Raw genomic sequence first — 27,683 nt, forward strand, 5'->3', positions numbered from 1 at the left:
ATTCTGACAGAGATCAACTTGCAATCCTTCACCAGAGGATCAGAAGGCAGCACATAACCCATGCATATTCAGTGCTGTTTCAGTTCCATGCCATTGTCTCGACCTTATTTTTCATGGGTATAAAAAGGAAAATAAAAGTTTGCTCCAGACAGAGGGCACAATATGATTGTGTTTGCCAAAATGCAGAACAGCTATACCCAAGTCAAACTTGGGTTTATAGAGTGGAGAGAATAATAAGGGTGATATGAAATATTGGCTGCCCACTTGTATTATGGCTCTTCACCTGTGCAGATAGGACTGGCCCTTCTTCTCCTTCCCCCACCATGCATGCCCCTAAAATTTGCTTCAGGAGTTGTCAAAACCTCTGGAGCACATTGAAGGCATGGGGGAAGAAGAGGAAGGGGAAGGTCTGCTAGTGCAATGTTGGATCTTGCCCTAAGAATACAAGCAGGGCTGCAGGTTTAGTGGGCTTTTGTATGAATCCATGTTTAAATGGTAAGCAATATAGGCTTACCAGCAAACATTAAAAGGAAAAATAATTGTAGACAGTGATATAGGCAGAGCAAACCTGCTTTCAGAAACATCTCGGATAATGCCTGAAGATTCCAGAAGGCAAAAGCAAACCATTTTAATGCTAATGATTCAGAATTATTATCCAGCAATAATGATGTTTTTCAATAAAAAAAGGTCTAGCCTAGTATTACCATTAAGTAGAATAAATAACCGCTATGCTGCTGACATCCAGTTCTATTTTTCTGTTATATCTGAATCAGTAGAGGCTATACCTATCCACTGCCTGGATGCAGTGGTGTGTTAAGTGAGGGCCAGCTATGAAAGAATGAATCCTGGTAAGGTGGAGACTCTGTGGGTGAGCAGTTCCCACATCTGGGAGGTGAGGAGTTTGCCAGCACTGAATGAAGTTGCTCTCTCCTGAAGAAACAGGTACATAGTTTGGGAGTGATCCTAGATTCATCTGTCCCTGGAGGCCCAGGTAACCCCTGTGGCAAGAGTAGCCTATTATTAACTTAGGTTGGTATGCCAACTACGCCCTTTCCTGGAAAGGGAAAGCTAGACCACCATGATCCTTGCATTGATAACCTTGTGATGGGACTACTGAATTGTGCTCTGTGTGGGGCTTCCCTCAAGACTGGTTTAAAAGCTGCAGCCAGGTTGCTGAGTGGAGCACCTGGACACATAAATATTAAAGCTGTACTGAGGGATAGAACAGCTACCAGCCATGTTCCAAGATATTGCTTGTTGTTGTTGTTTAGTCGTTTAGTCGTGTCCGACTCTTCGTGACCCCATGGACCAGAGAACGCCAGGCACTCCTGTCCTCCACTGCCCCCCGCAGCTTGGTCAGGCTCATGCTGGTAACCTCGAAAACACTATCCAACCATCTCGTCCTCTGTCGCCCCCTTCTCCTTGTGCCCTCCATCTTTCCCAACATCAGGGTCTTCTCCAGGGAGTCTTCTCTTCTCATGAGGTGGCCAAAGTACTGGAGCCTCAGCTTCACAATCCAGTGAGCACTCAGGGCTGATTTCCTTCAGAATGGAGAGGTTTGATCTTCTTGCAGTCCATGGGACTCTCAAGAGTCTCCTCCAGCACCATAATTCAAAAGCATCAATTCTTCGGCGATCAGCCTTCTTTATGGTCCAGCTCTCACTTCCATACATCACTACTGGGAAAACCATAGCTTTAACTATACGGACCTTTGTTGGCAAGGTGATGTCTCTACTTCTCAAGATGCTGTCTAGGCCTGTCATTGCCCTTCTCCCAAGAAGCAGGCGTCTTTTAATTTCGTGGCTGCTGTCACCATCTGCAGTGATCATGGAGCCCAAGAAAGTAAAATCTCTCACTGCCTCCATTTCTTCCCCTTCTATTTGCCAGGAGGTGATGGGACCAGTAGCCATGATCTTCGTTTTTTTGATGTTGAGCTTCAGACCATATTTTGCACTCTCCTCTTTCACCCTCAATAAAAGGTTCTTTAATTCCTCCTCACTTTCTGCCATCAAGGTTGTGTCATCTGCATATCTGAGGTTGTTGATATTTCTTCCGGCAATCTTAATTCCGGCTAGACAACAAGATATTGCTACTAACATATAAAGCTCTAAACAGCTTGGGACCAAGTAACCTGACCGGCTGCCCTATATAGACCTGTAATCACTTATATCACCTAGGGAAATTATACCCAACAGACTATCACAGGGCAGTGACCAGAAAATGGGCATTTTCTGCTGTTGCCCCTGAACTATGGAATGCTCTTCCCCCTGCCATATATTAGTTGCTTCAGATGTTTTGTGAAGGCATATCTTTTTGCTCAGGCTTTCATTTATACACAAGGTTGGATTGTGCTATTAAATTCCTGTGTTTACCTGATTTGGTTTTATTATATTGGGGTTTTTTGTTTTGTTTTTTATACTGTTTTCATATACCACTTAGGGAACTTTAAAAATATGATGCAGTCTAGAAATGCTTTTAAATCAATCAATCACATCAATATATTAAAAGTACCCAGGACTGGAACCTAAGATTGGTAACCTAAGCACTGATTAGAAAGCAAGTTCCAATGCTATCAATAATCCTCACCCTTCAAGTAAGACTGCAAAATTACCTGAGGGTATCACTGAAATCAATAGGATTTTCTTTTCAGTATTCACACACAGGATCAGGCTGTTAATGTGTATACTAGAGTGTGAATAAGCTTCAGTGAGTTGTGAATGGAGTTACAAGATCTTTAGACTAGGATATGCCATTCACAGGCAATATTGTTTGCTGTAGGAGTAGCCCACTGGCACCATTCCTACTAGAAATTAACCCAACACACTACAGTGTGGCATCACACCAACATCACAAGCTGTTCCAGCTCCTGCAGCTGACTTGGAAACATCTCTTGGCTGTTGAGTCTCTTAATACCAAACTTCTCAAATAGCAGGAGGCTGAAAAGGTTACCAAGTTCGTGGGTGCCAGCTAATACTCATTGCCATCATAGGTGAGAAAAGATGACCTGGAAGTGTCTCCTTTTTCTCCTAAAATGATCTTTCCGGACACAATTAACTCAGAATTACACACTGGCTTATTTATAAGAACAAAGCAGGAAGGAGGGATAATTTATCAACAAGTTTTACTGCTCTTCATGTTAGTTGCTTCACTGTTGGAGGACAGCCAAGAGTCTGACAGTGTTAAAGGAGTTCAAAGCTCATTTTAGGTATTACTCGTTGCCCAAAGCAGCGCAAAGGAGATGACGTTCTCCTTCAGGTTTACAGAAAAGGTCACAAACATTTTTGCTCTGCTTTTAGGGATCCTAGGTATCACGTTATTGAGACTCAATTATTAGATATCAAAGGGTTTTCCTTTTCCATTATAAACTGTTTAAGTATAACAAAGTTCCAAAGAGAAGAATACATATATTGAATATTTTTTTATTGCCAAGTGTATGCTACATTAGAAGTAGTTGGAAAAAATGAAAAACAGGTTAGAAAAATGCAATAGGGACCATACAGAGATTCTCTCACTGAATAAATGAGGCTGCCTTATACCAAACCTTTACCAATCCAAGTCCATGTGTCTATGCTGACTAGCTGATAAGTCTTTAAGTTCTCAACCACAAGTCTTTTCCATCCCTGCAACCAGAGATAAATGCCAGAAATTGTCTCTGTGGTTTTCCACTTGCAACACATGTGCTCATTTCTGTGCTATACATTCTCCCATTGTTCTGTGTACATTTAGTAAGAGGTGAAAAATTACTAAGAAAAATTACTCCACTGAACGTTGACTTAAGTCAGTTCACAAGCAAGGCAAGTCTTTTTGTTTAACCAGCACACTTTCCATCTCCAAACAAGTAACCCCAAAAGTGTATCTTAACCTTGAAGAATGACTTAGTAGTCAAACAGCATTTGCCGTAACTTCTCTGCAAGTTCATGTGCACCAAGCTAATATGTTGCCAACCTGGGGTGGTTCCCCCCCCCAACTTGGTGAGAATGAGATGAAACACAAGCCAGCATCAACTCACATCTTAAGAGAGCTGTGGGGAGAACTGCTGGAACTCATAACAATGTGTGTGTGGTGGGGATGATGAAAAAATGAGCTGCAGGCATTCTGCATAGAAAAAGAAGGTAAACATCAGTGGCAATATAACCACATTAAAAATATACCCACACAAATCAATGGAAGGAAATGGAGGAAATTGCTGGATTTTTCCATTTATCTCAGTAGGAGGGTACTTTCCTATCCTTTTGCAGGAAAAAGGATCAAGTCACAAACCTAGGATGGAAGATGCTTTAAATGTACCTTGTAAAACTATTATGCAGTAGGATAGGCTTACCAGGGAAGTTCTGGTAAGGGGAACAAAGGTTGCATCTTTACAATAGCCAATGACATTGTGGTTGTTAGTGGAGCATGGCAGAAGCAGTATTTCCAATCTACATACATACCCTATAAAAAGGTAGAAGGTACCTTTCACACCCTGTAAGTATCGTTACATAAATGTAAGCTCTTAAATTTAATGTTCAATACCTTCCAGAATGTTTGACTCAAAAAATGAAAATTTTACAGAGCTTGTGGCCACCTAAATTATACAGAAGTAGGTCAAACTTTAAAATTTGAGTACAGAATAAATATTGCCCATATTCTCTATTCAAAGAATTTATTAGAATTACCACAGCATACCTTTATAGCCAATGGGCTTAATTTCTATCAAGGAAGTATGCACTACCAAAAATCTAGATAAGTGTATTCTATTGCTTTCTGCTTTCCAACAAAATCAAAAAGGCAAAAAAATGTAAACTTACTAAATGTGGCTTGTAACACTTTTCTATCACTTACAAGACACAATTGGTTATTTGTTTACCCTGGGAGTTGGTAAAATGCATTGCGAAGTAATATAAATACTATTCTAAAGCACTGACTGTTTCTTCCTCACTTTCTTGATTTGGCCCCTTACCCACATGAAAACTTTCTAGCTCTTTTAATACCAGAAATATACTTATGTACATTTGAGAGGTGCCTTGAATAACATTTCCCATGAAGTTATCAAGAGATCTGCTCCTCTCTAGCACCAAAGGGCCTCACATTCATGGCAATGGTTGGGTCTGTTCTAGAGCACATGGAGTTCAGTGAGGAGGAAGCGGGTGGGAAGGCTCAATAAACTCCCTATGAGGATATCAACTCTCTCTCTCTCTCTCTCTCTCTCTCTCTGTGTGTGTGTGTGTGTGTGTATTCAACAACAACTTGTAAGGCACAAGATCAATTTTATGGACACCTAGTGAAACACACCATTAGGCTTCCAATTCTGTACTTGGTTCGAATAAATATGACCTTCATGCTTTGGTCCTTACATATCTGGCTTTTCCCACATGGTCTCGAAAGTTGAAAAAATACCATGCAAGGCAGTAACACCATATACTCCAGTTCTAGAATGCCCTACACTACAGAACTCTAGCCTTCCCAAAGCCATTATTTCAAAAAAAAAGACTGTAGCATTTTCTGTTTGGGTTGTCACCTAGAAACTGTGGTTAAGCATGCAGTAAGCATGAAGAGTTTTATAAATGCAGCATTTTTAACTGTAGTATTTTTACCTTCTCTACTCTGTTTAATTTAAGGGCACCATTTATGGCTATCAATTTGGAGTTTACTACTGGGTAGCTGTGGGTTAAAGCCTCAGCACCTAGGACTTGCCGATCGAAAGGTCGGCGGTTCGAATCCCTGCGGCGGGGTGCGCTCCCGCTGCTCGGTCCCAGCGCCTGCCAACCTAGCAGTTCGAAAGCACCTCCGGGTGCAAGTAGATAAATAGGGACCGCTTACCAGCGGGAAGGTAAACGGCGTTTCCGTGTGCGGCTCTGGCTCGCCAGAGCAGCGATGTCACGCTGGCCACGTGACCCGGAAGTGTCTCCGGACAGCGCTGGCCCCTGGCCTCTTAAGTGAGATGGGCGCACAACCCCAGAGTCTGTCAAGACTGGCCCGTACGGGCAGGGGTACCTTTACCTTTTACCTTAGGTTCTCAAACCAAATAAAACAATTTATTTTTAGACCATTACAGCTACATCAAGTAACAGTTTATCTGAAGTATTAGATTTATCCTCTTTCATTGACAACCTAGTTCTGAACACACTTTCTTGGAAGTCATTTCCGTTGGTTTCAATGCACTCAGTAATCTCTTAGGTGATCAATTTACAGCAAAATGTATGTGTGACTAATTTGTTGCATGGGAACTATGCTCAAGGTAATATTTCTGTTTGTGATTTTTTTAGTACTCAAAATATTTTTGTTGCTGGGGAAGTGATCCTCCTCTAAGCAAGCACTCATTGCTACTCTTGAAACATGGTGTTAAAACATGGTGAGCACTCACTGGATAGTGCCTGTGGCATTAAGTGACAAGACCATGGCTCCTGACCCATATCCATGCTATTTTTGGAAATGCAGACCCTTGGTGGCTGTGTGTTCCTTTCTATGCTGCTAAAGCACTAGAGGGCTGATGCAGCACTAGTTTGTTTCTTTTGTTTAAAGCAGTAACTCCTACCCCCTTTTCCCACCATGCATTTAAAAAATATTAACTCAAATTTGATTTTTACAACAGCCTACACATTTTTACTCATAAATTAAAGTCCCACAAAGTTCAATGCAGCAAGTAAGTGCACATAGAACTACAATTATAGTATTATGTGCATGCTTGATGTGGACTTCCCATGGTGCAAAGCCAGAACTAGAGCTGTCATCTTGCCTTGTTTACAAATATAAATATTCTGAACAGCAGCAAGGGAATTCCACCAGCCCACATCTATTACATGAACTCAGGATGTCATATTAATGGCACTGCATTGGGACCAATGCAAGTACAACACTAAAGTGAACTTTATAAAATGCTTAGAAATCTCTTAATCCCAGGTGAGGCTACCATTCTAACCATACTTATTCATATGTAATTACCACTGAAGAACTTCATTGGACCTCAGTGTGGCTCAATTTAAGTATGGTTAGAATTGCAGCCTCAACAAGTTTCAATGTATCAAGCAGAACTACATATACCCTGTGGGCTTACACATGCATCATACTATATCCAGAACACATAAGAACAAGTGCATTTAATCTTGTAAGAAATTGATTCTTAGTCCGTACATTGCCTCTCTGGTTCTCTTTCATCTAAGGACAAATGGACTGATAATATGCCTCATCTAGGGGTGGACTTTGGTCTTTTAAATTTCAGCAGTGCCCTGTGCATGGTCAAAATTCGGTACCACTCCTTCTCACCTTCCAGTCTGCTTAATTCACTATTTCATAGTAGTGACATCCTATGGCACCCCCTAGGCTTGGTACCCAATGTGGCAGAACCAGTTGTATTGCCCTAAATTCGCCTCTACCTCATCTGAACAACTTGTAAGCACCTTCCATATCTCTTCTGATTGCTCTAATTGCTGGAATAAGCAATCAGCACAACACAAATGTTGATTTTGATCAAAGTCTGGAATCAAGGAGCTCACTTTGCTCAGGAAAACAGGGAAACTAAATTAACATAGCCACTGAAGGTTACGCAAATGGCCAATATATCCATTACTGACTCAATTTAATAGGCACAGAATCCCCCAGCAGAGATAATGTGAACAATGGAACATACTCCTATTGCGTGGTGGCGCATACACTAGATGGTTTTCAGTCAACAGGTTATCATACATGAATATATAGGCTGCAATCCTAAATACACTTTGAGTAAGCTCCACTGGACACAGTAGGACTTACAAATAACATGTAGAACAGGGGTAGAGAACCTCTGGACTACAACTTGATCAGCCTCAGCCAGCATGGCTGATGGTCAAGGATGGCGGTAGTTACAGTCAAGCAACATCTGGAAGGCCACCAGTTATCCACCCCGATGAAGAGTGGATTATGCTCTTAAGCATCACTCTTATCTAGGAAGCTGTCTTATACTGAATCAGATCATTGGTCAATCCAGCTCAGTATCCTCTATACTGACTGGGAGTGGGTTTCCAAGGTTTCAGACTGGTGACATTCCCAGCCCTACTTGGAGATTTTGCATGCCAAGCAAATGCCCTATAAGTGAGCTTTGGAAACTTCATTAATAACTACGAATTTAACTCACCAAGCACTTACAAAACTATTTGCCTTTTTCCCATTCAAGCATTTTAATATCCTCTTTCGGTACTTTTTCTTGACAAAATTACAATACATCAGAGATTTTGCTATTTTACACCAGGGTCTTTTCAAACTTTACTTAAGAGTGAGTTTGAGTAAATCCTCCTATGTTCAGGGGCCACCTGACAAATATATCACCATGCCATGCATTAAGATGCAGTGTAGCAAGAGAGTGATTTTGGTATTGGTTAAAATGATACAAAAGACAAGGTTTTTAAGAGTGTAATATGCTTGATGGATACAAACTCAATAAGAGCAAGAAAGAAGACACAAATGCTATCTTTATTGAACAATCATAGTATCTAGTTCAGATTTATGAGCAGGACAAATCATTTTACCCAACACATAATTATTTCCCTTGGTCATAAATCTGAACCAAAAAACAGTGTATTAAGAAATACATATGACATCCCCACTAAAAGAACCAGAACCCAGGAAAAGGAAATAAGATCGTGATCTTATGTATAATTAGCAGGGAGTAAGTCCCACTGCAAGTCAGCTTTATCCTCCCAGAAACACAAGGCCCATTCATCTTTTGTCTCCCAAGTTTTGCCTCTTACTAAGTTTGCATAAGTTATATTTTAAAATTAAGGTCAGTTACTAAGGCCTTACTAGTTGCTCAGTTGACCACAACTTTGTTTCTAAAATAATAAGAAGAGGATGGGCTGTGGATTTACAATGCCAGTACCATTCCCACCCTGTCCACTGAATTTTTGTTTGAAAAAACCTCTGTCCAGAATACCACCCAAGTAACACTGCATGTATATAGGTTTTCTGTTGTTTTGTTAATAAGACAGCCCTAGGTAAACATACTCCGCTCCCTGTTCTCTGGTCCAGAAGAAGACAATCTAATCCCGTTTCCTTATCGCTCCTTAGCAAATATCCCAGAAATAAGCCCAAGAAACACAGGGAAAGGGGATAATTTCCCCGCGTGTGCATGCGAGCCCCCTTCTCCCTCTCCAGTGCACCGACCCGGAGGCCCCGAGGAGGAAAACTACCTCAAGTCCTCATCCAGAGTAGTAGATGCGTTTAATCTGTTGGGCAACCCGCCCGCCCCGGAAAAGTCTCGGGCATAAGCGCCCTGGTATTTTGCGTGAGACAGATTTCACACATGCACCCAGACCCGCGCTTTCCGCGCACTCCCACCCGCCCACGGGCAACACGCAGAGGGCAGCAGCGCAGGGCCACCTCTCCCCACACCTGTCAGGAGTCGAGAGGGGCTCCGCATTTCGCCGCCGGCAGGGATCCCCCGCTTCCCCGCACTGAAGTCACCGAGCAGGAATCTCCTCCACCAGCTCTCCCGCTCCCCTCCCTCGCCACCTCCATCTCCGCCCTCCTCCCCAGCCTGGCTGCGGAAGGGAAGCGCTCCCCCGGTCCCGTTCCTCACCGTTTCAGAAGGGCGGCGGCGGCGAGCGGGGGGGGGAGGTGCGTGGGGGTGACAGTGCGCGGCCCCCACAACGGCGCGCGGGATGGCAACACAAGCGACGCCCGGCGCGAGCAGCCCCCTATACCTGACCTACTTTCCGCCTGGCTTGCCACTGAACGTCGCACCACTAACCTACTTTCCAGCCAATAGCTTCTCCCCCCGCACCAAGCCCCAGCCCGCCTCCCGACCAATCGCGGGATAAAGCTACGCGGGCACGACGCCCAATGGGCAGCCGAGGAGAGGCTTCGCGGTCCCGCCCTCCGCCCCGGCCGTCCAACCGGCGGCGTCGGCAGAAGAGAGAAACGCGTCGGAACGGGGGACCAACGCTCTCGTTCCTCCCGCCTGTTTAAAGGGCTGTAACTTGTGAGGCGGCGGGGAAGCGAGGGGGCGGAGGAGAAGAGGAGGAGGAGGAGGGGGGGAGGAGCAAGGCTCCCCCCCCCCGCGCGCGCGCTCTTTCCTGCCGGCCTGTTGTTGCTCCTCTTAACGGTTGCGTAAGTGACTGTTCGGGACGGGTGGGACCCGGATGTCTCCCTGCTGTATCGCCGAGCGCGGGCTCCAGCCTTCCCTGCGCGCGCGCGAGCGTCGCTGTCGTCAGAGCGCTGTCGTCAGAGCTGGGCGGAGACAGCGGAGTCTGTTTTTCTTCTGAGGGATTTCGCTGCCTCCGCGCGTTTTCGCCCCCCTCCCCCGGGAATGGCGCGCGGCTTCCCGCTCTCGGCGCCCTCTCGCGCCTGTGCCAAACGGCGGACAAGGCTGCCCGTCAGTTCACCCGAGCAGCCTCCGCTCATCTCGGGCAGATGCTGCTTCCGGTGCTGAAGCGTTATTGGCTTCCCGCTCCGCCTGAGGGATCGCCGGCACAAGTTAATGTTATGAACACGGAATACCCCCGTGGGGAAAAATTATTTGCTGATCGCAAACAAAGCCTCCTTTGCGCTGCCTTGTGCAACTCCGCATGCAGGACCCTTTGCCTCTCCCGACGTGCGCTGTGAAAACGTCCCCATCCATCGCCCTCTGTTTCCATCTCGACAAATTCCAGAGGACGGCTTATTGCGGCAAACGCCCACACGGACTTCTTTGCGGTGCCATAAGAGACCGAACAGATGCATTGCGACTTCGGCCACGATGCATGCTCCTTAATTTAGTCATTTGTTTACATTCTTTGCATGGTTCCTTTTCTTTTTTCTTTCTTTTGCCCAGGGGACTTACAGTTGTGAAACACGAAAACTGAGGAATGGTGCAAATGGTCCCCCTTTAGGAGCTGGTGGCACAAGCTCTCTGGCCTGGGCTTCCTCCCCTCTTCTTCCTCCTCTCAGGGCAGATGGGTGTTGAACAGCTCCAGGGCGGTGGGAAAGGGACTAACCCATCAGTTCTCTTGGCCCTTGATTGTATTTTTAGATTATTTTTATAACTATTTTTATCTTCCTGTTAGCCAGAAGCAGCTTGCATGTCAGTGATATAAAAGACAGTCGCTGCCATCAAGCTTACAAACTAAAAAGGTAAAGGTAAAGGTACCCCTGCCCGTACGGGCCAGTCTTGACAGACTCTGGGGTTGTGCGCCCATCTCACTTAAGAGGCCAGGGGCCAGCGCTGTCCAGAGACACTTCCGGGTCACGTGGCCAGCGTGACATCGCTGCTCTGGCGAGCCAGAGCCGCACACGGAAACGCCGTTTACCTTCCCGCTGGTAAGCGGTCCCTATTTATCTACTTGCACCCGGAGGTGCTTTCGAACTGCTAGGTTGGCAGGCGCTGGGACCAAGCAGCGGGAGCGCACCCCGCCGCAGGGATTCGAACCGCCGACCTTTCGATCGGCAAGCCCTAGGCGCTGAGGCTTTAACCCACAGCGCCACCTGCGTCCCAGCTTACAAACTAAAGGTTCACTATTAGTAGGATTTCATTTACAGCTGCTATACTGCTAACAGAAGCTGAGTTAAGGGATCATATATCTGATGAAATATCTCCACTGGTTCTCAGTTACTTTCTAAACTCAATTCCAAGTGTTTTTGCTTATTTTTAAAACCCCACACAGATGCCTACTGTATACTTTCAATGCCTTCGTTCACTGAAATCTTTAGCTGAGGCCTTTCTCCAGGTGTCCCACTTTCTTAGTTTAATGTGTGACACCTTGAAATAGAGCCTTTCCAGTTGTGGCTTCCAGTGTTTGGATCATACTCTCCAGAGAAGTTCATCTGTTGCCTCCATTGCTGCTATTACAGTGTCAGGAAAATACTCCCCCCCCCCTTTCCCAAGCCTTTTACTTTTTTCTACCATTTAAGCAGAGTGTAGTATCCTGCTGTTCTTCAGTTTCTATCTGTCCTGCCATTTTTGTCCCCCACAATTCCACTGCAGTGTATCTCAGACTACATCACAACAATATGCTGCAAGATTCCCACAAAAATCATTGTGTGCTGCTACAATAGTAACTTCTCTCATCCCTACTGTGACCACCCCCTCATACTGCCACAGCTTCAACTCTGTAGTTGCCATGGCAACATCAACCTCCGCAAAGTGCCATAGAAGCACTGCTGTAATGCCATAGCAATGACATCATGCTGCCAAGGATGCTGCCCATCCTCGCCATCTTCACATGCCGTAACATTAAACTGCCACTGAAGTATTTCAGAGTTTCACAAGGCACATAGGAACATCAGCATAACAAACACATTACTGCCCTATGCACTTAAATTATCTGTGCATATTTTATACCAGTAGCTGCACCCCTATTTGCTCCACTTGCCCCCCTTTACCAAGCCTGGGGGGGGAGCAGGGTACACTTGCCCTGGGCCTCAGAGGGCTAAGCTGACCATAGGCGGTGGGCACCAGGGCCCTGCTGAACTTAGGCTGTCATGGCAAGAACAAGACTCCTTCCCCGGGCTTCAGACAAGCTCTGCATGGGCTATTTAGAGATTCCCCTTCCCACTCCGCGCAACTACTGAGATCAATTTTCAGCTTCCCAACCCCATTTTTGAAGCCGCTTCTCTCTCTGCAGTCCCATTTTGCACTAATTTTCACTTTTGCCCCATGCCCATGCCCATGCCCCCTCGTTCCCCTCCATTTGTGCAATCTGCTCCCCAAACCACCCCATGTGTTTCCAGTGTTTTCCAAGCTCCCCTGCCTCCATGGACCACCTGAAAAATGCCTTGGGTCTTGGAGGACCAACTTAACAATTTTTCTATCTGTTGTAGTAATTGTAGCAGACTGCACCGGAGGCTGTATGCTTTTTAATTATGTTTTTATTTTTTCTATTTCTTACAATTCAAAGTGTAATACAATAAAATACAATATTTAAAAAACCAAAAAAGCAACAAAAATTCAAATTAAAACCATTTTATGTGATGGATGTTCTATCTCCCATATTCAACAACAAATCTACAGATATGCTGTGAACCATCTGAATGGAGCTAACGGACCACAACTTGGGAAATATTGGTGTAGAGAACAGAAGCAACTAGCAATATGGGTTCAGCGGAACTTAAGCACTTATAATGAAAGCGCTAACTATTAACACTCCTATTGAGAGTTGAGATGAATGGGATTTGAAATGGTTTAATATGCCTGGATTGTGCCCTTGGTGTTCTAAACTGCACCCATGAAAACCTATATCATTCCACCCAAGGGTGTATGCCTGATAATTGGTAAATACACAACATGGGAGCACCCTATATTTATTGTGTTTTTATGAAGGAGGACAGGAAGTACTTAGGGAAACATTCCAGGAACATTATTCATCTGTATTTGTGAATCAGACTGTAGTCAAGAAGGGAGTTCCCTAAGAGTGCTGAACAATCCTATTGAACTTGATCTTAACTGCACAAGCAGCACAGTCATTCATCCTGGAAAACCAGGAAAGCTGGATAATGTATTGTGGGCATGCTCAAGAAATAAACTACAGCCTTTTCAAAAGTTCTTTTACTATAAAACCTATTTTGCATAACACTAGTTACAACATTGCGGCTGACTCTCCCCATCTATCCATAATTCAGATGGTAGCCATTGTGGGCCCAACATGGGCCGAGCAGTAAACAATCAATGCAACTTAATCTTATCAGCCAATCTGCTGACTGGCAGTTTTGTGAGTCAAGTGCTGTAGTAAAATTCATCTAAGTGTTCCCTGTTGCATATTGCCCCCCAGAGTCGCATAAAATCCCAAACTTTGCTTTTAACTTGTGTGAACTCACCTTTATAATTAAGGAACTTGACCTCTCGATTGAAATGTTGTTAAAGCCCTCAGTCACCAATGACAACACCATAAGAAGAGCCTGCTGGATCAGGCCAGGGGTCCATCAAGTCCAGCCCCCTGTATTCACAGTGGCCAACCAGATGCCTGTGGAAATCCTGCAAGCAGGACCTGAGCACAAGAGCCCATAGATAATGCACCATAGATAATGCACCATGGCATTACAGTGTCGATAGTTTTATTTTAAATTCCTTTCCTAGTGATCCCTAGCATGGGATTTGTCTTCTTCACAGCTGCAAGCACACTGAATTGATGTCTTCATTGAGCTATCTACTACAACCCCAAATAATGATTATGCTCAATAAATTTGTTTTTAAACGAGGCTGTATAACTCTCGATAAGATTCTCAGATACTTCTATAAGGCATTAGTTCTCCATTAATTGTAATCAATGTCCCCAAGCATAATATTCTATTTATACCACTGTCCTTTTTGTTTCACTATGTGTTCATGCACTCTTCTTCTTCCTGCCTTCCCAGACACAAGGACCAGGGTGGCCGCCCGCATTATGTTCTTCTGTTCTTACACCAAAGTACCTTCCAGTTTCACTCCAGCAATGACTGTTGCCTAATTTCATATTCAGTTCTCCTGGGCTGTGCTCCACCCAGGCTCCTGCCCATATCTTCCTGTCCACATTGTCTACCTTACAGTCTGACTTCATGGTTTTGATCCCTTGGCTCCACTGGCTCTTCTTGCTTCACCACTCTGCCTTTCTTACTTGACTCATCTTGATTATCTTCTTAGAGTCTTCCTCCTAAAACACAATCCTGATAAATGCTTCTGACATCTTTCCTCTCCATGACCATTGACTTATGAGTGAACTTTGGGAATCCCATAAATTGCACAGTGCTCTTTAATGCACAGAATACCTGTTGCACATACACAACTTCTAAACATACTCCTACTCCTACATACTGCTGTTCTAATGGAACAGCCTTCTGTACTAACTTTCAAATGTTTAGTTAAAGCATTTTTATGCCACCCACCTTGTGCAGACAAGGAAGAAAGACTACTCTTCATGCCCAGTTCAGCTGGATCCCTAGGAAACAGGGTGTCTGAAGGGATCCAGTTATGGCAGTGGTTCCCCATTAGGGGCCCGGGGATCCCTGGGGGTCCATGGAATGCACCCGAGGGGACTCACTTATCTTTCTAATTGCACAGTGAAAGCCTTCCATGGCTCATCCAGCCTCTGCTCACAACCAGCACCTGCTTGCTGGCAGGGGGAAAACTTGTGAAAGAGCTGCTGGATGGCAAGTGAGCTGGGATTGGGCACAAACCTCTGACACAGTTTCTTAGGGTTCTTGTGATTGGATGGGGCGAGTGGGGGGAAGAGAGGCAAACAGCTCACAAGCTTATCATTTTTTAAAAAAATGTAAGGGATTCCTTTCCCTTGCTCTCTACTTTTTAACTGAAAAGAACCAATTGCTTTCAACAGCTATCAAGTTTAGAGGACTCTCACACTGCTTGTACTGTAGGTAGGGTTTTCAGTGAATCTTTCCTGATGAGTTTGGGATTCATGTCTCATCTTGGAAGTCCAACAGGGGAAATAGCTAAGCTAATTGCCACTATGATTAGCACAACAGCTCACCCTCTGATGATTTAGTTTAGTGCTAGGGCTGGGCGATATTTTCTTTTCAACTTTGTGGTATATCAGCAACTAAACACCAGTATATGCTGATATATCATGATGGCTGGAATTTCTCTTGGCTGCTTTGTCCCATCTTCGGACAGTTCCAGCCCTGCACAGTGAGTGAGTCCTGATGCCTATCGGGCTCACGGGCGAACTGAGGAGCATCGGGTCTTTGCTTAACTGCTCAGCTGGGGGATGGAAGAGGGCTTCCACCCCACCCCACCCTAGCTGAACGAGCCAATGGCGGGCTGGGACTCCATTAACTGTTTGACTGAGGGGAGCAGCAACCATAAACCCCTCAGTGAAGCGGTTTCGTGTGAGCCGGTGGCAGGACAGGTCTCCATAAAACTGCTTGGCTTAGGCAAGGGCAGCTACACGCTCCTCAGCCAAGCAGTTTAAAGAAGCAGAGGGAGGGAGGAATAAGCTGTATTGTGCCTCACCAGTGCAGCTTGTTTCTCCCTCTGCCAGTATGAGGGCAGAGTGGGATGGCTTCACTCAGTGGTACAGTATATTGGTGAAACCGCTGCCACTCCTGAGTCCCTCTGCTACCAGCGCCGGCTGGAGGAAGTAAAAATCAGTGGTGGCTTCACTCGCCATCGCAGTCTGCCCCTCATACCAGTCATGCGCGATGCATCAATACATCATCCAGGCCTATTTTGTGTGAAGATAGTCTGCATGGATGTTGTTTTCTTGTTTTCTGTAGGAAGCAAAGTGGCTACATTTGGGGGTGGGAGGAAACAGATCCTAATAAATTAAAAAGCTGGTTGTTCCTATTGGGTAATCAGCAAGAATAAAAACCTCACTCCAAGTAAGTACTGTATTTAACTAATTAATCTCTTTAAACCAGGGATGAAACTTGGGCACAGGAGGGCTAAACAACAACAACAACAAATTACTACTACTATCACCAACATTACAAAATTCCAGCTGTTTTCTACTCCGTCTTCACCAATACTTCATCAAGCCCCGACCAAGCCTTCACCTATGTCTTGAAGGTGCATGATCCCTCAGTTAGCAGAACCATATGCTGCAAAGTTTTTGTTAAGGTGTACCATCTCAGATTACAAGTAAGGAATAGCATGTCTGAATACCCTCTCATATAAAAAGACTTCTGCATATAGAACACTTGCAAGTTAAGGAAACAATTGCTTTTTAAAAATTCAGTTGTAGTGGAGCAATGGAGAGACGTTTTCCCTACTGTCTGGGGATAGGCAATTTGTGGTAATATCACAAATTTTATGGTCTGCTTTTTAGTATACCTTTGCTTATTAGGATTCACCCCACATTTTCTTCAAAAAAAAAAAATGCTTTGCACAGGTAACTACCATAGAGTTATCAAAATTTTCAAAAGTAGGGGGTCCATGGCTTGGCTTTTGAAAAATAGGGGTTCCTCAGTAATTAGCTAATTGAGAACGATTGAATTATGGTATATAGCAATAGCACATGTCCCATTGCAAGCAGTTATACAGACCCCAATTTGTTGTTTTAAGTGGTAATTTCAGTGGGCAGAATACAGAGCTTGATGTTGGAGGAATGACACAAGCATCCCTCCACAAGCAGAAACTAGCAGAGTAGTGTTGGGCTAAGCCAAGAGATACTTCTGCCCCATCCACACATCCACACAGTCACTAAGCATGGTGGGTCAGGGGTTTGCTTTGCAGCCTTATTTAAAAAGGAAAATTATGCCCCACTTTTCTTTCTAGAATAAACTCAATAGCAACTTTCAAAATCACAAAGGGAAAAAACAAACCAGGACACAATGAAACCAATTCAAATTACTAAAACCAATGCTTTAAAATCAAGAAGAGGTCAAAAGCATTCAGCATTATAGCAGGGAGACAGGATTGTAACCTATACTAAAAGCTTGGTGACATAAAAAAGTCTCAGCCCCTTACCTTAAACCTTTAAAAGAGAGAGGGGTCCAAAAAACCTCGCCCTTACATGGCAATTGTTCCAAGCAGGCACTTCTTAAAAGGGTGAAATCCAGTCAGATATCTCGTTTCCTTACACCTTCACATTCACTAATAATTTTATTGTTTTCCCTCCTTGCATCCTTATTTTTATAGCTGCTGGGCTACTGTTAAGTTGTGCCATCTGCCAGCAGCAGATGGCATCCTAGCAAATAGAAACAATGAGAAGGAGCTCTAAACACATCAGCAAATTCGCTTTGGGGGGCAATTGATTTATCTCCTTCTCTTCCTTTTGAAAGCTAGTCTCCAGACTTTGGCTGTGTCTTGGACAGTTCCACTTAGCTTGCTAGATCAGACCCAAGCAAACCTTAGTCACGCCCCTCCCCCCCCCAATTCTGTAAGCATTGCAGAGACAGGGCCGTCTTAAGCATATCCAGAGCTGTGGTGCAAAGATCCCTCCGGCGCCCCCCACCCCGGTTTCCCAGAGTTGTCAACCTTTTTTAAGGGGGGAACCCCAAAGTTTTTGACCTTTTTAAGGAAAGGTTCCCCAGAGTTGTTAACCTTTTTTTTGGGAGCTGACACCACTCTTACACATTATCTCTAACAAGCCCTTAGAACAAAATAAAATGAAAAGGTAGAAGAAAATCTAATTAAGTCCTCAATTCTAAAACAAGACTCATTCAAGACTCAGCAGTTCTTCTAATTCATTCTCATGATTCAAATAACCACATATCAAAAAGTTAAAGCAATCACGTGTTTGTTGTTGTTCTTTAAATAAATTAATAAAGACACAGACAATGCAGTTCCCGGCCAATTTGTGTTTAAGTACAAAGCTGACGTTTTCAAATATTGTGTAGTGACACCCTGAACCTAACAAGGACCTGAAACATGGGTCACAAAGGCTGCAGCCCTAACTGCACTTACCTGAGAGTAAGTCCTGCTGAATCTAATAGGACCTTACTTCTGAGTAGACAGTAGGACTGCAGCAAGAAACACAGTTGGGAATTAGAGCTTTCTGTTTTAAGTCTCAACCAGAGGGAAATGTAATATTGGAGATTAGGGAGAAAGGAATATGAATAGATTGGGGGGGAGGGGGCTGACAAGAGACCAAAAACCACAGGTAGCAAGACAAGGCACACTTTCTGGGGAGCAAGTCTCACAGTTGGGTTGTGCGTGTGTGTTTTTCAGAAAAACGTAGAATTGGAAGGGACCCTGCGGGTCATCTAGCCCAACCCCCTGCAATGCTTTTTAGCTTGCATTGATCTCAAAAACCTTCAGTGCCTTTTTTTTTAGTTGGATAGGCAATTAACAAATAAGGGAGAAGGAGGGTTGCTGGCTTGGTTTGGTTTGCCTTTGTTCTAATTTTTAGCATGTGCTTAGTACTGTAGTTTCAGGCTGTGAGCCGTCCTGATATCTATGGGTGGAGGGCAGTAGTAATAGTACTAGTACTACTAGTAGTAATACTAATAATGGTGATGATATTTTTCGCAGGGCTTGGAGTGGGTGATGGCCAGCTGCTGGAATGAATGAGGTTGGTGATAAATGATCTGGCTTGCTTTACAACCCCTAGGGGCCTTGTTGGTGGGGTTAGGGTTAGGGCAGAGAAGGAGCCCACCCTCCAAGAAGAAGATGATGAAGAAGAAGAAGAAGAAGAAGAAGAAGAAGAAGAAGAAGAAGAAGAAGAAAAGCAAAGGCTTCCCTTCCCCGGGATAGAGTTGCCCATAACATTAAACACAGGGCTTGATTCTAGGGGGAGAGAGAAACCAGGGCAGAAGCTACTGCTACTCACAGCTCGGGCTAGATGTAGCTGAACAGGACGGGCAAGGGGACCCTGCAAGCAGGGCTGCAAACCCAGCGCGGAGGCTCTGCGGCCAGAGGAAGAAAGGGGGCAAGTGGGGGGGGATGCCTCTCTTCTTCTTCTTCTTCTCCTTCCTTCCTTCCTTCCTTCCTTCCTTCCTTCCTTCCTTCCTTCCTCCTCCTCGCGCTCCATTTCCCCCTTGCCATCACCCGCCTCCCTCTTCCCACAGGGCAGGTGGGCGAAAGAGAGAGAGAAAGAGAAAGAGAGCGCTGCACACCAGCCAGCCATATAGTTGGCGGGTTGCAGCTTCCATCCTAAGCCTCTGCAGAGATTGCTCTCCTCGGGGGCCACTAGGTGGCGCATTGGAAGATGGTTGACAATAACATCTCTCCGACCCACACGAGGTTATTTGGAGGCTATGATGGGGGTAATTAGCCTCCTTAACCCCCCCCCCCAGGATTATGGGGGGGACGGCCCTTGCCTGCTGTGCCCTATACCACCCCCGAATTTGTGGGGGTGGGGGCACTAGGCACAAAGCCCTCCTGTGGGATTTTCGGCACTCCTCGACGCCGTCCCCGATTCGCGCCGCTGGTTGCAATGATCTTTAAAAGAAATAATTTGGACATGATTAATTGCACATACATCAAGGAAAAAGGGGAGTAAATACTGCTGACAGAAGAGATCTCTGATAACAAGACAACAATAAAATACGAGAAGAACGTCAAGATACGGTAATGACTGAGGGCGGAGGGGGGGAAAAACCTGCCTCTACCTTTTTATGTGGCTTAACAAGAATCCCCCTCCCCTAATGAGTCAGAAATTAAGGACTTAAGCTGTGGATTTAAGGCTGTGTGGAGATAAACTTTCGATCCAAAGCAATGTTTCAAGATGAAGCTGGAAAGCTAAGAGTTTTGGAGTGACGCAGTCAGGAAAAAATGCCGTTCGCCATTTTGTGAGGCATTGTGGGAGCTCTTGGGTCTGGGAGGAGAAAGAGAGAAATAGAGTTGTTTACATATCGTGAATCAACTCCTCGGTGGGACTTAAGAGCGACAAATGCCAAAATTTATGATGGAAAAAGTGATGTTATCTACGAAGGAGATATATGGAAACCATCTGGACTTAGTGGAGGAACGGGAAATCCACACAGGATTATTACACTTGCTATCGGCTTAAGGAGACTAACAGAAGAGATCGTAAAGGAAAAAGAGAAATTATACGAACAAGATATGATGTGGCAACACCAAGATAAGACTGGATAGAATTATGAACTTTGTTTGGACTGATTGGGACTGATTTGGACATTAACGCAGTAATAAGAAGATGATCTGAATTCCCCTTTGGATCTTGAAGTATGGGTTCCCCCAACAAAATTTAAAAATTTGGCTTTGTAATTTGGAATTTATATGATGTGATTTAATTTGATGTGATTGGCCAGTTAATAAAAATTATTTTTTTTTAAAAAAAAGAGAGATTGCTCTCCTCCTGCAGAGGTTTGGGAGGCAAGCTGCACGCCCGCCAGCCATATGGTTGGCGAGGCGCAGCTGGCGGGTGCAGGGAAAGGGGAGGCCGCTGGCAAAGCCGCGCAGCTCCTCCACTTGCTGGGGTGCCCCTGAGAGGCCAGCACCCTGGCGCAAAGCACCAATAAGCCCAGTAGGAAAGATGCCTCTGTGCAGAGTTAAGCAAACTTTGCCAAAATGTACCATATTTTTCGCTCTATAGGACACACCTTTTCCCCTCCAAAAATTAAGGGGAAATGTGTGTGCGTCCTATGGAGCAAATGCAGGCTCCTTGGCTTCAGCGATAGCAACACTCCCTCCGTGCTCTGGAGGCTATGCGTTGCTTTTGCTGAAGCTTGGAGAGCGAGAGGGGTCGGTGCGCACTGACCCCCCTCGCTCTCCAGGCTTCAGGTGGCTATCCCTGAAGCCTTTGGAGCACAGCGGGCCTTCGTGCTGTGCTCCAAAGGCTTCGGGTTCCTTTTGCTGAAGCCGGGAGAGCAAGACTCTCCTGGCTTCACCAGACAGGGAGAGCTGTGCAGCACCCCTTCAGCAAAGCGGCAGGAGAAATGGAAGGGGCTCCGTTTCTCCTGCCGCTTCGCTGAAGGGGCGCTGAGCAGAGAGGGGGAGAAATTTTTTTTCTTGTTCTCCCCCTCTAAAACAAGGTGCGTCCTATGGTCGGGTACGTCCTATAGAGCAAAAAATATGGTAAATGCTGAACAGAATTAATGTCTTCCGAGATTTTCAGGATCTCGGCTATGGAGCTGCTCAACTTTAGCAGAATTTCTTCCTTCGCATTGAATTATCTTCCATGCCAGCGCAGGGCCGGTCTTGCCATGCAGCTGGGTGGAGTGACCTACTTCAGAAGACACCTTGAGGGGGTTTAGAGATGAAGGTGCAAGAAGTCAAATGAGGTTATGCAGTGATGCTTCCGCGTTCAGGGGGAAAGCAAGATAATGAAACTGTTGGAAAATTGGAAAAGCTAGCTGGAAGAAGAGAGGGAGATAGTTATACCTTTCTTTCCTAATGTTCTGGCAAAAGCACAGGAAGAGCAGGATTTATCCTTGGCATCAGGATAAATCCAAAAAAAGGAGGTAGAAATAGCAGGCTTTCACTATCCATAGCATGGCTTTACCTTGCACAGACCACTGGATGTGGAAGTGCAAAAGAAAAGAAAAGAAAAGAAAAGAAAAGAAAAGAAAAGAAAAGAAAAGAAAAGATCACCTACAGCCAGGGGTGCAGAGTCAGGCTACAGTGATCTCTTCTGGAATTACCTACGGTTCAAATGTGCAAAAACGACACCTAAATCAGAAGCCAGCTAGATTGAGTTTACCCCAGCTTACCAAAAAGCCATTCTGGCTTCCGGAATCCGAGGCCAGCTGCAGCCATAGAAAACAAAGAAATGCAAAAGAACAGGGTGGCTCTAGAACGGAGGATCCTCAGGTGCACAACAAACAAATACAAAATGAGGGAGTCTGGACTCTAGGTAGCGCTGTGGTCTAAACCACTGAGCCTCTTGGACAGGCACCCCCAAACTCGGCCCTCCAGATGTTTTGGGACGACAATTCCCATCATCCCTGACCACTGGTCCTGTTAGCTAGGGATGATGGGAGTTGTACCTTTACCTTACCTTATTACAGTACAACAACAGGGCTCTCCATGGCCACTTGAGCAGTGATACAAATGCGATTCAGAAGGCCACCCACACACTTTCCCACTGTGAGAATGGGACTACACTCCATAGCCCTGCCACCAGCATCACACACGCCAGCTGCTCTGCTTCTAGCATCTTTAGGTACCACACAAACATCTACAGGAATGGGAGCCATTACACCAACTAGGCTCCTGGCATCTGTTTATCCAGCATGCCTGCAAGGATGGTGCTTCCAAACATACAGCTGTACACACAAAGGCTTCTGTCTGACCTGGAACCTCAATTGTGCAGGATTTAGATCATGTGGAGAGCAGGGATGGCTGCCCTCCCCATCTCAGGTGCATGATCTGACTTGTAAGCAAATTGTTCTCCCAAGATCCCTGCTGATTTTGGTGGTGGAAAAAGAATTTCAAAAAGGCTCCACCCAGCCCAGTGCCCTTCCCTAGTCATTTGATGAATGGGAAGGGCATGATAAACCCATCCCCAGTGAATGCATGGATCAGTTGGGGGTATGCGTGTCTTTGTGTCCCCTGTGGGTGGGTGAATCCTGCACATGTGTCTTTGTTCTGTATGCATGTGTGTGTGGTGGGGGTCCATGCAAGACAGTGAGGTGGTCACACTCCTCACTGGTATGGCATTCCCACCCCAGATGATCGCCCCAAAACAAATCCAGTAGTTGAACCAAAAAATATTAGCCACTCCTAGTACACAGGGTGGGACACTCCATTTTCCAAATTGGCAGAAGATGTTATTGGGAACTGCAAACACATTCTGTTCTGATTTGTTAGGTCTTGCCAGCTAATGTTTTCAAACAATGGAGACTTCTGAGCCAATTTGATTATGAGGAGACTCAAAATGAACCAACCTGCTGCTTTCTTTTAACTAAGCCACTCTGTAGATTGCAGTCATATATAATGAGATGCCTGGTTAGCATCCTCACGGCTCAAGTGATGACTTTCCAGGTTTTTGTTTCTCTTAAATTCTCAACAATGCATCGCCCATGGGATGTCATTTGGTGTAGGCCACTAGTTTCCTGGTTTCCATTTCAAGGAAGAACTCTCACCCACTGATGCTGTTATTTATTCTCTCCCCCCCCCCTCATTAATGCGCATTGTTATCAATCCTATTTCAAAGCTAATTTGTGGTTTCTACCTCACGACTTCTGCATGCTGTAAATTCAAGGCAAATCTTCACTGTGCACACTCAGTGCTTGACATCAAAGGCATTTTCATTGTTAGCAATGGGAAATGATAATATATCCCGAATATCTTAGACCACTGAAAAGGCTCCATGGACTTCGCTTTCTTTGTCCTTCATATAATTGCCACTGACAAGAGTTTGCTTTGATGTGTACAAAATTAATCATGCTCCTATTTTCTGCTCTTTGAGGACGCCAGTGAGGTTTGCGCACTGGGCTCCATCCGCTATCTTTTCATTTCCATGGTTACTATTAGTCACCATCATTGTGTTAACACCCCTCAAATGGCACACTGATTATTTCTCCTTTCCTGAATGTAGTACAAAACTGGCCAATTAGGTTACATTCAAATGTCAGTCTGGCTCCCCATGTTGTGATCTGAGGTACAGATCAGCTCCTCATTGATTATTATTTTTTAAAAAAAGTCAACTAACAACTGTTGATCACGATAGTATTTATTTAACAGAACTGCTTAAGGCCTTCCCCAGTGTTATAGTTGTTGGCCTCAGGATAGCTATCTCTCTTCATTTCTGTAAGAAAAATCAAAATGTAAGGGGATGTATATATGAGCCTCAGTGCTAGCCCTACTATTAGGTAGGCTGAGGCAGCTGCCTTAGGCAGTTGATTTTGGGTGGCATGAAATGGCAGCAAATGGTGCATTATTTAATTTATTATTATTTATTGTGGGTTTTTTTTTTAATAATTTTTATTCATTTTTCAGATAGATACCAAAAACAATACAAAACAGTATAATTTCAATCTCATCATTTCATACCCTTCTTTCTTTTGACTTCCCCATACCTCCCCATCCCTGCATCCTTGTTTAATAGTTCTTTAGCAACCCTTAGGTCCATTATCTTAATTCCCTTTCATAAAGATTCCTTTAGTTTTTTTGATTACTGCTGCAATTCTTTACCTCTTACCCCCTGACATCTTAACATTCCTCAATTTTACAATTATTTTTAAGATATATTTTAAATTTCTTCCAGTCCTCTTCCACTGTCTCTTTCCCCTGGTCACGGATTCTGCCCGTCATCTCGGCCAGTCCCATAAAGTCAATCACCTTTGTTTGCCATTCTTCCAGAGTAGGTAGTTCTTGCGTCTTCCAATACTTTGCCAGTAGAATTCTTGCTGCTGTAGTGGCATACATAAAGAAAATCCTGTCCTTCCTTAACACCACTTGGCCAACCATGCCCAAGAGGAAAGCCTCTGGTTTCTTAGGAAAAGTCCACTTAAGGACCTTCTTAATTTCATTATAGATCATTTCCCAGAAAGCTTTAACCTTTGGGCAGGTCCACCAAAGGTGGTAGAAAGTGCCTTCAGTCTCATTACATTTCCAACACTTATTATTAGGCAAGTGGTAAATTTTTGCAAGCTTGACTGGGGTCATGTACCACCGATAGATCATTTTCATAATATTTTCTTTTAAAGCATTACATGCAGTAAATTTAATACCGGTGGTCCATAACTGTTCCCAGTCAGCAAACATAATATCATGACCAATATCTTGTGCCCATTTAATCATTGCTGATTTCACCGTTTCATCCTGTGTATTCCATTTCAACAGCAAGTTATACATTTTTGATAAGTTCTTAGTATTGGGTTCCAACAGTTCTGTTTCTAGTTTTGACTTCTCTTTCTGAAATCCTATTTTTCTGTCCTGTTTAAATGTCTCATTTATCTGATGGTAATGCAACCAATCTCGAACCTTAGGCTTTAGTTTCTCATAACTCTGAAGTTTCACCCTTTCACCATCATATTCTAAAATTTCATGATATTTTGGCCATTTAGAGTCCATATTAAGCTTTTTTACTTCCCTAGCTTCCATTGGTGACACCCACCTAGGGGTTTTACTTTCCAGCAGATCTTTATATCTAATCCAAACATTATACAATGCTTTCCTCACAATATGGTTTTTAAAACTTTTATACACCTTTACCTTGTCATACCATAAGTATGCATGCCAACCAAAGCTATTGTCGTACCCTTCCAGGTCCAAAATGTCAGTGTTCTCAAGAAGTAGCCAGTGTTTCAACCAGCAGAAAGCTGCCGATTCATAATAAAGTCTTAAGTCCGGCAGGGCAAACCCCCCTCTATCCTTTGCATCAGTTAAAATCTTAAATTTATTGTGGGGTTATTTTTACTCCCTGGGAAAGGGAGAATTACTTGCAAGGTTTTCTCCCTCAGATGCCAGAATAACTTGGCTGTCCTGGGGTTGGGGACAAGTTCAATTCATTTCATGTTTAAAGGTGAATCTGATTTATTTACACTTTTTGAAACAATATGTGGACTGAATTTTGCAATGCGGCTCTCCAGCCATGTAACTTGTGCCAACATGCATATGTGCATTTTAATGTGTGCATTAAAATGCACATATTAGTGAGAATAACATACAAAATGCATTGTATTAAGGGGAAATTGCTTTGCAGAAGTGTATGCAAAAAATACAAATGTGCCTATAGAAGGAGAAATTTGCACTAAAATGCTGATGAATTTTTGTGAGTGTTGGAAAAACGAGATATGGATAGGAACTGAAACTGACATTCACCCATCACTAGGGGAGCTGTTCACCATTCTGTGATAGGCTGGCCCTGGTGAGCCACTTGCTAAACCTATGCCAAAGAATATAAATGTACAGGATTAAAAAAAAATATTGTACTATCAGGGCCAGCCCTATTGTTAGGTATATACAAGGAGGCAGCATGTGTTCCACCTGAGCCCCCTAGCTATATCCTACTGTTGGAAGACTGAACTGTACATGCCACACAGTCTGTTCTGCACCTGCATAACTAGCCTCCTATCCTCAGATGCATTGAAGGAGGCTGTCCCATTGCCAGCAATGAAGTAATATTTAGCAGCCGCTGCGCTTGAGTTCTGTGTACAGAAGGGTGATGGTGGTCATCAAGCAGCAAAATGTATTGGGCTCACCCTGGGTACCATGGGAGGGGTTCTTGAGTCCTACCTTCTTTCTTTAGCTGAAACCTCCTCTCCCAGAATCAGAGCTTTTGGTTGCCCTTCCCTTCCTTGCTGAGGCACCGCACACAGAACTGTACTCAGTATTCCAACTGTGTTTGCATCATAGATTTGCATCCTCCCGACAGCGCCACATTTAATTACAGTGGGATCGTGCAAGTGAAATTTGTAACCAGAATTTTCCCAGGTCATATTCACAGTTATTTCCATTTAACAAACACTCCACGGTGTGCTTGCTCCTTTCCCACCAGTGCCTTATGCACACAGTTCATGCAAGGGCACATGGACTGCTTGGACACTGCTCATAGGGAGAAGAGAACAAGCCAAATATCACAAGCAAGCCCAAGTCAAGATGGGTTTATTTGAGATTAACCAACTTCTTGTCCCAGCCCCCTCCATCAGAGCAAACTAATGGTAGTAGTAGATCCCTGCTTTATCTCCCTTTTCAGATTAGCTATTTACCTCCACCTGCTGTTCAAAGCGAGAGATGCCACAATTCCAAATTCTGTATAAGTTTACTCAGTGCTTTTTTTCCCTTAAAAAAATGTTTAGGGGTACTCTCATTTTCCTACTCATAATGAAATACTGCCCCTCAATGAGGCCAAATGTTTAGGGGTATGCGTACCCCTGCGTACCCCCAGAACAAAAGCACTGAGTTTACTACCTTAGCAGCTGGGCCTAATACAACATACTGAATGGATATGGTTCTCTCTCTCTCTCTCTCTCTGTATGTGTGTGTGTGCGCACACACACACACACACACACACACACACAAAGAAACCGCATAGGATTACTTAGAACCAAACTCATCAGAATCTGCAGACTGAAGAAATTATTATGCTGTCTATCTCCTACTCCCCATTTTCCACAAAAGCCTTGCAGGTTCATATGTTCACATTCATCAGGCAATGTGGAGCAATGGCATACATGTATCAAAACCACCAGAAAGCAAATGGATGTTTGCAGAATTTCATTTTTGCAAACCCAAGTACAAATGGACCTGCACCACCTGGACCAATGTGCAAATCAGAATATTGCCATTCTTTGGCTTTGGCACTTCTATGGATTTTGTGCAGCAGTTCATGGCTGAAAAAAAGTATCAAAATGCATTCTATAATGTGTATTTTGAAAGAGAACAGTTTAGAAATGTGCATTTTGAGAGAAGGAAATGTTTAGGAATACCTTTTTTTAAAAGAAAGAAAGAAAGAAAATGTGTTCAAAATATGTAT

At 44.2% G+C, this 27,683-nt stretch overlaps 1 protein-coding gene across 1 annotated transcript in view; it reads right to left on the reverse strand.

Moving 5' to 3' along the window:
• BMAL1 (basic helix-loop-helix ARNT like 1) overlaps positions 1–9,702 on the reverse strand; it is a 44,511-nt gene extending 34,809 nt beyond the window's left edge. Inside the window, exon 1 of the mRNA XM_079966242.1 lies at positions 9,530–9,702. The gene's annotated coding sequence lies outside the window, so the exon portion shown is untranslated. The remainder of the gene's footprint in view (positions 1–9,529) is intronic.
• Between the last annotated feature and the right edge of the window lie 17,981 nt (positions 9,703–27,683).

Source organism: Podarcis cretensis (genome assembly GCF_951804945.1).
Source record: "Podarcis cretensis genome assembly, chromosome: 1".
Lineage (NCBI taxonomy): Eukaryota > Metazoa > Chordata > Lepidosauria > Squamata > Lacertidae > Podarcis > Podarcis cretensis.